Below are 13,173 nucleotides of genomic sequence, written 5' to 3' on the forward strand. Positions count from 1 at the left end.
TTTCTAGCTTCAGAAAAATACAAAAAAAAAAAAAAAAAAAAAGTTGCTTCTCATATGTTCCTTGACCAGGCAAAGCCTGAGGTTTCAAACTGGTGACCTCAGCATTCCAGGTCGACGCTTTATCTGCTATGCCACCACAGGTCAGGCTGAAGTCCTGCTTTCATTTCTTTTCAGACTAGTCCACTGAACGTTGGGTGGGCCATGAAAGGCAGCTGCTATACAGAGATGTGCAGTGTGAATCGTAGAGCAGAGTCGAAGCAGACCTGGGGTTTGGACGACGTGTGTCTTTCTCCACAGTCTTCCACCAGTTTGGGATTTTGGTCAAAACCACTTAAAATCCTTGAGATTTAATTTTCTCATTTGTTAAACTGGAGATTTGGATAATGAGGCCCCTGATTTTCAGATGATGTGTGGTGATGTCTGGTCAGGAGGGCAGCCCCGAGGTGTCGGGACCAGGCAGCCAGCAGAGGCTGAGTGAGTGGACCTCTGCGGAAGCTGTGAGCTCCCTCTGCCCCACTACACGGTCACCGCCGCTCTGTCCGGGCAGCCGCGGGCTTTTAAAATCCCTTCTAATGCACTGTGGTCCTTTGTAAATTTTACTTTCAATGAAAGGTCGTTTGCTGGCTAGTTCACATGCCATGGCTCTTCGAGCAGTGTCCAGTTACCTCCCTAGACCCTGCGAGCCCTCCTGTCAGCTCTGTAAGGTCCCTGCGGGGAAACACCAGCATGTGTGTTTAACTCCTGCAGAACCCAGCACAGGGCTGGGCAGTCAGACTTCAGTGGGTAATTGTTACAGCAGTAGGCGAGCACCCTCTTAACGGGCACCATGTGTTCCTGAAGTGGAGAATGAGCAGGGGGAGGGAGAGAATCACTTTATATGCAGAGGAAGCAGACGGTCACAACTTTCTGCCGTTCCTGCTTACATCCCATACTGCACCTGTGCTAGCTAGACTTCGAGACTCAACAAAGTTTGTTTTTCTTTTTTTTTTCTTTTTTTAAAATGAGAGGAGGGGAGATAGACAGACTCCCACATACACCCCAACCGGGATCCACCCAGCAACCCTGTCTGGTGCTGATGCTCGGACCAACCGAGCTATCCTCAGTTTCTGTGTCCATGCAGAACCATTTGAGCCACTGGCTGCGGGAGAAGATAGAGAGAAGGGGGAGAGAGAGGTGGGAAAAGCAGATGGTCACTTTGCCTGTGTGCCCTGATTGGGGATCGAACCTGGGACTTCTGCACACTGGGCTGATGCTCTATCCACTGAGCCAACTGGCCAGGACCAAACTTTTTCTAAAAATATATATACATATATCTTATATATGTATATGTCACATATGGTATATAAAACATATGTTCGCTATCTGTCGAGGCTTGTGTTACTGTTGGTGGTCATCAGCCTGTCACCCTTTCATGGGACTAGATACAGAAAGGTGTCCTGTGGCTCTAGTCCTGAGAAAACATTCGCTGTCACCCCTCTTCCTGGAGTTCTGAAGTCTGGCTGTGGATTCTCTCGGCACACTTCCTGTCACTCTGCCTCCCTGGGCTCTGCGCTCGTGTTTCTGCTGGGCTTCTGCATCCTGGCCTTTGCCACGCCGCCCCTTGCTGTTTGCCCATATCCCGTCTGCCATTGTCTGTGGCAGAGGGTGCTGTCCCGGGCTGTGCAGACTGCAGGACTACTGTCTGAGCAAACAGTCTGTTGGTTGTCCGGGCCGTCCTATAGGGATGCGGTCAGGGCACCCTGGAGATGCTGGGAGAGGGCGGGGCTGCGGTTGAGAAGCAGCATGAGGAGGAAGCCAGGCTGGTGGTGTGGACAGGCGGACCTGTTTTCTCCCCTCACGTCTTAGGCACGGCACCGTGGATTGCTCTCGTCACCGGGGTTGAGCACCTCCCCAGTGGCTCTCCTTAGGCCGGCCTCTTTTCAGTAGAGCGGCAGTCAGTGTTGGCACTGCACTGGGCACTACCAGACTGAGGCAGCGTCCATGTGGCATCTAGTATCTGTCATCTTCTGTGACACATTCTCCCCCGCGGAGATGGCAGAAGCTGACGTTTTTGTCTTATGTTCAACCCATCTGGCCTCCCTGTGTCTTGTGTCTGTCTGGATCAAGACGGAGCTTTGTACTCTGGGACCCATTATCTCCAAAGTTCTACCTGTGTTTGACAGGTCAGGGCATCCACAATCTGCTACCTCTTCTATGCAAATTACATACCATGCCTGTCTCTCAGCAGGTGGCTTTTGCATCCTCCATAGTAAATCAGTCTCTGTTGCTACCGAGATAATCCATGCAATAATATTTCTTTGTTTTCCTTTTGAAAATTATATGATTCTGGTTTTTTTTTCTGTTAAATGTTGCCAAATTGTAAGTCTTACTATCAGTGTAGTAACAGCTTTTTGTTGGGATCAAGGAGGTGAAACACAACAAAACCAAATGCTACCTATTAATTGTACTTATAGATTTTAAGAGGTATGTAGTTTGCAATTTTAAATGTGAAAACAGAGACAGATTGCTTTTGAGTAGCTTGCCTACTTTCTTTTCATCATTTATTCACAAGAGATTTATTGACTTTAGAGAGAGAGGAATGGGACAGAAAGAGAGAGAGAGAGAAAGTCAGAAACAGTGATCTGTTCTTGTATGTGCCCTGACAGGGGATCGAACCAGCAACTTTTGTGCACAGGCTGACACTCTTAACAACCGAGTTATCCAGCCAGGATGGCCCACTTTCTTAATAGTTCTTTTACTAGGAGATAAGGAAAAAGCATTGCTCTACACTATACATAACTTGGGTGAGCAGAATAAGATTTCAAGCCACTAAATTTACATTGGTAAATCAGCTAATATGAGAGCTTCTAGGAGAATTATTGCTTGTTTTATTAGCTCCAAAATAGCATATTGCATTGAAAATAGCATATTGCATTGGATTTCTCAGTTTTTCTGCTCCGCATTCTGTCCACTTCTAGCCATTTTTTCTTACTGCCTCTCTGAGCAGAAATAATGAAAACTAAGTCTAATTTTATCTTAGATGGAACCCTGGGCCTGCAGCAGGTAACTGGAAGAATTCAGGACAGGGGTATCAAAATCAAAGAGCTTGGTAGAAGATTTCTCTGTGGTTACTATTTTAATGGATAATTGGATATTGATCTAAAAAAAATTTTTTTTTCTGAACTGCTAGGATTAAGAGTGACTTATTCTATCAGTTTATGCCAATTTGTATACTTAAATATTAGCTGCAATTTAAGAAAAGGAGCTTCAGTTGATTTTCAGAAGTTTCTGACTGTAGCGTGAGCGTTATATTCCATGTGCTTGTGAGAAGTAACTGAAGTCAAAGGCACAAAGAACATCTGAAGTGTTAGAATTGCAGATTCCTCATTTAAACCATTTTCTTGTTAAGAAGAAAAGTATTTAAATCATTGACCAAGGTCTTATTTTGAAAATGATTCATGGAATAATTCTGATTCTCAGTCTTGTGATTTTTCAATACTATTAAACTTCCAAAATAGGAAAGCCTATTACATTTAAAGCACGTTAAAATTGTTTGTGTGCTTCAACGAGTCGTGGCACCTAGAGTCTGATACTTAGGCAGTAAACTCTGGAGTCAGGGCGGTTCACCCGGTGGATAAACAAGGGGACACTGAGACTCAGTGCAGTGAGGGCCACTGTAGTGCACAGGTGACCGTGGCAGCAGAGGGTATGGAACTCACAGCCTCTGCAGAATTAAAGTGGAGAGGGGGTGGAGGGAGGCCTCCCAGAAGAGATATGGGCTGAGGGAGGACTGGGGCTCAAGTGGTCTTCAGCAGGGTGCACAGGCAGCAGATGGAAGGCAGAGCAGGGAAAGAGGGCTGTCTCTGGACAGCCGCACTCCTGTTCGGTTGTCATGTGCAGTGCAAGTGGAGGCATGGTGACGAACGGGATGTGAGGTGTAGGCAGAGAACAGATCAGAGAAAATATGCTTTTTAAGTTATTTGTATTTCACTCTTAAGGACTTTAAAGAGCATTTGAAGAATTTCAAGTAAAAGGTATGATTGTTGGGGCCATGAGATTGAAAGTGGGTTATCAGGGCTTGGATGGATGGAAGCAGCAGCATTGGTGACAAGATGATCTGTTATGTGATGACAGCGTAAGAATCCAGATGAGGAGTGGGGCTTGGAGGTGCCAGGGGAAAGCGAGGGGCTGCTTGCTCACACTTAGCATCTCATGCGCAGAGATGGACGGCGACGCTTGTGTGTTATTTCACTTCCAGGTTCAAAAATGGATAGTTATCATCTCACTGAGTATGTAATCACTTCATTACCAAGCTCTCTTCCTCTCCCCCCCCTCGTGAAATCTCATTCCACTTCTGCCCAGTCTAGCCCATGTCCTCATTCTGTCACGTCTGAGGTTATTGTGAGGGTCTCCTCGCTAGCCCTGCTCTCTGTGGATTGGCTGAGTGAGCCCCCATGATCACATTCTTATTTGCCCAGCCCCCAGGCTTCCGTGATATTTTCGGGCTGGGGGGCCGTATCTTCTCCCTGCCCTCTGACTGGCCCTTTGGCATATGTACAATACAATGTCGTCTCCCTTTTTTAAAAACTTCTTTTCTAAACAATCTGGTTTTCTAGGTTGACTTTCTCAAGTCTTCATTGATTATATAGAATTTTTTTAATATCAAAAGATTTCCGTGGATGCCCCAATGTGGATTGTGTGGCGTAGGGCTCAAGAGCATTGTCCTTGAGGGATCAGTCCCTATGAATTCTCCATAAATATTCAACTAGGGCACCACTGACCATTCACTTTCTGATCCCATTGGCACATGTCGGTTGTTACTATTTTCCTTTGTTTTCCACTTAAAAAATGTCGTAGCAGTGACCTGGCATGTCTTTTCTTGACACTGTCAATAATATTCTGTATATTGTTATAACATATATTTGACACCAAGCTCACTCCTTTATTAAAATAAAATTTTAGGGCAGTTTCAACAGCAGGGTAATTACGAATGTTGCCATTTTATTATGTAACCTGTCCAGTCTCTGTTAAAAGGAAAGGCTTCAGTGTCAATAGACATTGTCCCTACAGACTGGAAACAGTATCCATTATGGGCAGTCATTGCATATAAAAATCAGTTGCACACCAAAAGCAAATTTGCAAGGGTTCAGGAAACTGAGTGTAACCGTCCTTGTACTTGCTACAGCACTTGCTTGGAAAGGTGGGATGATGGAGGTAACATTCTACCAATATCTTTTTTTTTTGGTATTTTTCTGAAGCTAGAAATGGGGAGAGACAGTCAGACAGACTCCCGCATGCGCCCGACCGGGATCCACCCGGCACGCCCACCAGGGGCGATGCTCTGCCCACCAGGGGGCGATGCTGTGCCCCTCCGGGGCGTCGCTCTGCTGCGACCGGAGCCACTCTAGCGCCTGGGGCAGAGGCCAAGGAGCCATCCCCAGCACCCAGGCCATCTTTGCTCCAATGGAGCCTTGGCTGCGGGAGGGGAAGAGAGAGACAGAGAGGAAGGAGGGGTGGGGTGGAGAAGCAAATGGGCGCTTCTCCTATGTGCCCTGGCCGGGAATCGAACCTGGGTCCCCCGCATGCCAGGCCGACGCTCTACCACTGAGCCAACTGGCCAGGGACCCTTTTTTTTTTTTTTACAGAAGCAGAGAGAGAGTCAGAGAGAGGGATAGATAGGACAGACAGGAACAGAGAGAGATGAGAAGCATTAATTATCAGTTTTTTGTTGTAGCACTTAGTTGTTCATTGATTGCTTTCTCATATGTGCCTTGACCATGGGGCTACAGCAGACTGAGTAACTCCTTGCTCGAGCCAGCAACTTTGGGTCCAAGCTGGTGAGCTTTGCTCAAATCAGTTGAGCCTGCGCTCAAGCTGGCGACCTTGGGGTCTCAAACCTGGGTCCTCCACATCCCAGTCCGACGCTCTATCCACTGCGCCACTGCCTGGTCAGTCTCTACCAATATCTTCACAAGCATTTTAGAGAAGTTTAGAATGCAGAGTAGCAGTGAAGAATGGTCTTTGGTACTAAGCATTACATTTTTGGAGAGGATGATCATATTGTTTTTCTCCTCTGACACACTCCCAACCCAACTAAACTGAGGTGTGTGTGTGTGTGTGTGTGTGTGTGTGTTTAATAAAATAAATGCATGTTTAAAATAGAATGTCTTAGGAATCATCTTGAACTTTCCTCCAGTTGGTAAAACCTCGGTAATGCCACTGATGAATGTCACCCGATTCTTTCATATCTTTGTTTCCTCTCATGGTCAGTTATTATTTCCATCCCATATGTTAGTGTAAAAGCTTCTTAATTCTTCATATTTCATGCCAGCTTTGTATGTGTGGGCTTTTCTTTTTTTAAGTGTTCTGAAAGAGCTGAGTTCTTCCATTGCCAGGAACTCATCAGTCCAGGGTTAAAAGTCAGAGTCCAGTTAAGCAGATCCTGTTATTTGACACCATCTGTATCTCTCGCTGTTCTTTTTCTTCATCTTCCTTTTCTTGAGCTAGATTGCATTCTGAACACAATCAGGGATCTATTAGGAATAATAAGAAGTGAGCAACCAACAGAGATCAACAGTAGCATTGCTTCTCAATGGTGGAAAATAAAAAAGACCAGTGGCCATGGGGCTTAGCATTAACTTTTGACAATAAAATGTTAGTGATGACTAAATAGAAATACTTAAGGTCCAGAACTTGGAGTTTCAATTGAAACCTAAAATAATTTTCTCCATAATCATTAATGTGTGAGTGCCCAATTTTTTTCTAAACTTCTTGGTGACTCAGTCCTAACAGGATACCATGCAGAATTGAGTAGCTTAATTTGTTGCACTGACTAGAATTTTAATTGAGCTTTATTTGTATTTGTTGAAAACATGGTAATTAGGTATATCTTAATTGTAGAATGACTATGGTATGTTCAAGAGAAATACACAGCTTTACATTATACCTTCTTTAAAAGAAACTAGAGTATCTATCTTTATAGGAAATTGCTTTGTAAAATAGCTTATAGTTCAGTGCATAGGCATAAATGTTCATCAAAAATAGAAACTTCTATTTTTTTGGAAGGAGATAATCATCTTTCTTTGTTTAGGCTGTCTGCAAAAAGAAAGCAAATAATCTGTACAAATGAGAAAAATTAAAGAGAAAAATGTAAAATTTATATACCATTTTAAATAGTAAATTAACTAAATGTGGGTTTGTGAATAGTTTTTGCACTGTAATTTACTGCATGGACAGATTAGATCAAGCCGTCTGCTGCTAATATATTCTCAGTACTTTTCTTACTTAAAATTTTTTTTTATTTTTTTTAAGTTATTTATTTAGTTTTGAGTTGTACTTTATTATAAAGCTGGTATTAAATGTACAAATATTGACTTTAAACCTTTAAAATAAACTAACTGAGGTCAGTGATCTTGTGTACACACATGCATGTACACATATATTTTTTAAATTAAGCATGTGTAATGAATTTATTTGTTTTTAAAACCAAAGTAATCTTGCATTTTTTCCTGTCAAATTATTTTAGAGTTTGAAGCCTATATAATGTGATATTTTAAAAGAACATCTTATGTTTTGTACATACAAAGCTACATATTGCTAAATATCTTGAATTAGTTGGCATCAAAAGGATAAGTGAAATCAGAGCACCCTCCAAAAAATTTCTGTGATAACGTTTGATCTAAATTAGAATGTTCAAAACAAGCCGCACAATTCTCCAATGTGGCAAGTATGATCTGCAGTAGTCTATTCACTTGTGGCAGAAGTGAGCTAATATCTTTTTTATTTTAGAAAATGAGTTTACAAAACCCAAAATTAATACATGATTTATTACTAATTTTCTCTGTTTCACACAATTTAGGAAAAAAATAGTATTATAGACTCCAGAAAATTATTATGACTATGAAAATAATTGGCAACAAATGCGCCTTCAGCATAGTTCACGGGGAAGGGCCTGCCTTTCTCCTGGTCCTGAGCCAAGAGCAGACGTATGCCCGTGTACAGCTGCCAGCCACGCGACAGCGAACAGGCAGACCTCTGACAGTTCATTCATGAGCTATGGTGACGACTGGGTAGAAGGCAGCTTGTTTACATCTGCTGGGCTCCCTTTTTTGTTTGTAGGTTTAGACAGTTGATGGTGGTTGTGCCATCCATTGGGCGACACATCGAGCACTAACAACAATGGCACACAAATATACCAGAAACTGGTGAGAGCCAAATCGGGAACAGTTGATCCTCAAACAGCGTGGGCTTCAACTGCTCAGGTCCCCTTCTACGTGGGTAGTTTTTGGTAAATGCATGCAGTATTCTGAGCGTATTTTCTGTTTTGATTTTCTTAATGAGATTTTCTTTTCTTTCTTTTACCTTATTATAAGAATACAGTATGTATTACACAAAATATACTATACAAAGGACGTGTTAATGTACTGCGTATGTTAGCCATAAGGCTTCAGTCGAAATAGTTAGGTTATGAGTAGTTAAGTTTCTGTGGAGCTCAAAGTTACCTGTGGATTTTCAACTGGGTTGAGATTGGGACCCTTGAACCCCGTGTTATTCAAGGGTCAGCTGTAAGTGGGCCTTCTGGGCCAGGTTTGATGAGAGGAGAGTAGGCATTGTTCTGAAGCAAGAGGGATGGTGATCCCCAGAGAATGGATCAGTGCTTGTTTGGTTGGGATAAAGTCACCAGTCAGGTTTACCAGTACACTTTCATTTTAACAACCACTCAGGAAGGGCAGCAGACATCTGTATGAGAAGTGCAATAGTAAGAGTTTGTACAAAGAGCTGTGGAGCCCTGTTCGGTTGGCTCAGTGGTAGAGCGTCAGCCTGACGTGCTGAAGTCCCAGGTTCGATTCCCGGCCAGGGCACACAGGAGAGGTGCCCATCTGCTTCTCCACTCCTCCCCCTCTCCTTCCTCTCTGTCTCTCTCTTCCCCTCCCGCAGCTGAGGCTCCATTGGAGCAAAATTGGCCTGGGCGCTGGGGATGGTTCCTTGGCCTCTGCCCCAGACGCTAGAGTGGCTCTGGTCGTGACAGAGCGATGCCCCGGATGGGCAGAGCATCGCCCCCTGGTGGGCGTGGATCCCGGTCGGGCGCATGTGGGAGTCTGTCTGACTGCCTCCCCGTGTCCGGCTTCAGAGAAATGCAAAAAAACATAAAAACAAAAAAAGAGCTGTGGAATTATAGTGGAAGAAGTTTTGCACATTGGGAATTTTAGAAAATCCACTAGCATCCATCTATTTAACTTTAGTGTACTGAGAGACCTAGGTTCATAGCTCCTAAGAGCTTTTGAGAATTGTTTTTGTTTGTTTTTGTATTTTTTCTGAAGTGAGAAGCAGGGAGGCAGACAGACTCCTGCATGCGCCCGACTGGGATCCACCCAGCCTGCCCACCAGGGGGTGATGCTCTGCCCATCTGGGGCATTGTTCCATTGCAGCCAGAGCTATGCTAGGGCCTGAGGCAGAGTGAGGCAGAGGCCACAGAGCCATCCTCAGAGCCCAGGCCAACTTTGCTCCAATGGAGCCTTGGCTGCGGAAGGGGAAGAGAAAGACAGAGAGAAAGGAGAGGGGGAAGGGTGGAGAAGCAGATGGGCTCTTCTTCTGTGTGCCCTGGCCAGGAATCGAACCCGGGGCTTCCACATGCCAGACCGACACTCTACCGCTGTTGAGAATTGTTTTATATGGTGATTTGGTAAACTCTCAAAGTTGAGGCCACACCTATTTTCAAAGGGTTGAGGCAGTGGTAAGCAGGCGCAGCCATGTCAGGAGTCCTGACAGGTTGCTGCAGCTCTACTAATGCTATATTTACCTTCTTTGTCCTTGGGGGGGGGGGCTGTCATTTGAAAAGGCTTCACATAATTAGCAAGCCATTGGGCCAGCAGGTCAGGGTGGTCCACCCCTGGTCTCTGCAGATCACAAAACCTTACAGCCTTTTTATTTATTTATTTATTTATTTATTTATTTATTTATTTATTTATATTTTTCCAAAGTGAGAAGCAGGAGGAGGGGAGGCAGACAGAATCCCGCATGTGCCCGACCAGGATCAACTTGTCATGCCCACGAGGGAGAGATGCTCGGCCTCTCTGGGGCTTTGCTCCGCTGCAGTCAGTGCAGTTCTAGCACTGAGGTGGAGGCCATGGAGCCATCCTCAGTGCCCAGGCCAGCTTTGCTCCCATGGAGCCTTGGCTGTGGGAGGGGAAGAGAGAGATAGAGAAAAAGGACAGGGGGATGGGTGGAGAAGCAGATGGATGCTTCTCATGTGTGCCCTGGCTGGGAATCGAACCTGGGACTTCCACAAGCCAGGCTGATGCTCTACCACTGAGCCAACTGGCCAAGGGAAAATCTTACAACTTTAACGAAGCATTTATCTGTAAGGCTGCAGATTGTCACTAGCAATGGCCATCTGGCAGTTGTCACTGGCTTCCTCTAACCTGTACAATTCCTATTTATATATTAACTAACCAAGAGGAAAAGAAGCAAGTTAAAAAAACAAACAAAAAACACCTACCATGTTCCTTGGAAGAGGAGAGTGGCTCACAATGAGATAGCTTGTTGCCAATGGAAGTCCACTTTTCAGAAGTCATTTCTATGGTCACTAGCCCATCCTAGAGCCACGGTCCCGTGACCTTGCTTCTGGAGTGATTCCATCAGTGTGAGCCACAAGTCACAGTGTTCAGTGACCATGCAGGGTTGACAATAAGTTTCTGAAACGTATTTCTGGCTGCTGTGGTTATCTTGTGGGCAGACTGCGTAGTGACTGGATGATGGATGACTGACATCCACGCTGTATGAAGCATTGAATCTAGCAATCCAAACCAGAAGGTCTTGCTAAAGAACAACTGTATAATAGTAGAAACATTTCCAGTCTGAGAATTTTCAAATTTTCTGTTTACTCAGCATTTAATGGAAGAAGTTGGTCTATAGAACCTACAGAGTTCCTGGCCTAGATTTTTAGACTTGGTGTTTTTACTCTTTGGCTGGACCTAGGGTATGGTATGACTGGCTAGAATGGGAAATAGGTTGGCTTGTCTTTCACCAGATGTGTCAGCCAAAAGAATTCTAGACCTGTTGTGGTGCAATGGATAAAGCATCGAGCTAGAACACTGAGATCACTGTTTAAAACCCTGGGCTTGCCTGGTCAAGACACATATGGGAGTTGATGCTTTCTGCCCCTCCCCCCTTCTCTCTCTGGAAAAAAAAGAATTTTATACCTCTTCTTCCTTTTTCTTTTTAGTATTATAGTAGATAGCTAGTAATAAAAAAAAAAGCTTACCTGGTTGTAGTCATGTCATCATTTTATAATCTCTTCTCACATGTGTGAGGGTTTAGGAACAAACATTTAGATACTGAGTTTGTTTTAATGTCTTCTTCTTATACTCTTTTTTTTTTTTTTTTTTTTTTTCTGTATTTTTCTGAAGCCGGAAACGGGGAGAGACAGTCAGACAGACTCCTGCATGCGCCTGACCGGGATCCACCTGGCACGCCCACCAGGGGGCGACACTTTGCCCACCAGGGGGCGACACTTTGCCCACCAGGGGGCGATGCTCTGCCCCTCTGGGGCGTCGCTCTGTTGCTACCAGAGCCACTCTAGTGCCTGGGGCAGAGGCCGAGGAGCCATCCCCAGCGCCCGGGCCATCTTTGCTCCAGTGGAGCCTCGCTGCGGGAGGGGAAGAGAGAGACAGAGAGGAAGGAGAGGGGGAGGGGTGGAGAAGCAGATGGGCGCTTCTCCTGTGTGCCCTGGCCGGGAACCGAACCCGGAACTTCTGCACACCAGGCCGACGCTCTACCACTGAGCCAACCGGCCAGGGCCTTGTTTTAATGTCTTCTTATACTCTTGATAGAGTGTATTGCCAACCTGAGTGTCCCTTGCTGGTAGTGAGGCAACAGTGATTCGACTTCTGCTCTTTGTAAAAGTTTAGGAAGAGGCCTAACCGTTTTATTTGGTTCTACACTAGAAGAACCTTAAAAAATATTGATTCTTACTTTATTTGTTGATATAGAAAAATAAAAATGGCCTCAGAATGCAAGGGATAACTCATAGCCCCAACTTTCAGGCAATTAATCTCAGAAAATATGTTATGAGACTGGTTGTTAATATGTGCATCTATGTCCTGGCCAGGTGGTTCAGTGGATGGAGCATCATCCTGGTGTGCTGAGGTTGTGGGTTCAATCCCTGATCAGGGTACCTACAAGAGGCAGTCAGTGAGCTCAGAACAAAATGCAATAACTTAGTTAGGCAACAAGTTGATGCTTCTCTCTCTCTCCCTCCCTTCCTCTCTCTCTCTCTCTCTCTGAAAACAATGGAAAAATTAAAAAAATACATATATTTGCATCTATTGCTTCCCACTTAATATATAAATTCTGAGTCTTTTTTTGATAGTGGAAACCCACTCTAGTTACTTGTCATTTGTTCAAATGCAAACAGTTTGGGGTATTGGGTCATATCTTCATGAAATATTGGTTCCAAAGATGGAATCTTGTTATTATTACTCAGAGCTTTTATCCACAGCATTCGGAGGAGTATGGAGTTATCGAATCACACATTTTCATGGCTCTGCCCACCTCTGTTTACCTGCCAGCGTGTATAGTGCTGTGCAAACTTATGTAGGGTTAGAACACATAGAACCATCTCCTTGTGATGTTGCCCTTATTTAGCAACTCAGAGGCTGGGAAGATTCAGTTTTCGGGGTGCAGAAATCATCAGAGGACAAATTGGGGAGCCTGCGGTGACATTGTTGTTATAATGAGAGGATGGCATAGGTTAAGACCTTAATGAGGGGCCAGAGTAGATCCACTTCACTGCACCCAGTGGGGAGGGGAAGCACACAGGGAGGGGCTGCGTGTTTCCTTTTCATTTTGCAGAGACAGTAAACAGGACCCTATGGGTCTGTGCCTCAATGAGGGCCAGCCAGTTCCTGCAGCAGTATATGCTCTGTGACAAGTAGGGTGTCACCCTGGGGGAACCAGCTCCCGACTGGGAAGATGCTTCTGTCTGTTGGCATGTGCTCTGCCCCTAAGCACAAACATGTGCATAATGATCATTTACGTCATGGAGTCCTTTTTAATGCCACACAGGATTGAACGGCACCTGCAACCCATGGCGGCGGCAGGACCATACAGTAGAAAATGTGAGGAAAGAAGATCCTCACATACAATTTAGCTTCATTACTTATTTTTATTCTTAATTAATTAATTTAGAGAGAG

The 13,173-nt window shown here is 44.6% G+C and overlaps 1 protein-coding gene across 9 annotated transcripts in view; it reads left to right on the forward strand.

Annotated features, from left to right (window-relative positions):
• The window catches only part of PARD3 (par-3 family cell polarity regulator), a 696,077-nt gene that overhangs the window by 441,239 nt on the left and 241,665 nt on the right, over positions 1–13,173 (forward strand). The window lies entirely within an intron of this gene.

Source organism: Saccopteryx leptura, chromosome 5, assembly GCF_036850995.1.
Source record: "Saccopteryx leptura isolate mSacLep1 chromosome 5, mSacLep1_pri_phased_curated, whole genome shotgun sequence".
Lineage (NCBI taxonomy): Eukaryota > Metazoa > Chordata > Mammalia > Chiroptera > Emballonuridae > Saccopteryx > Saccopteryx leptura.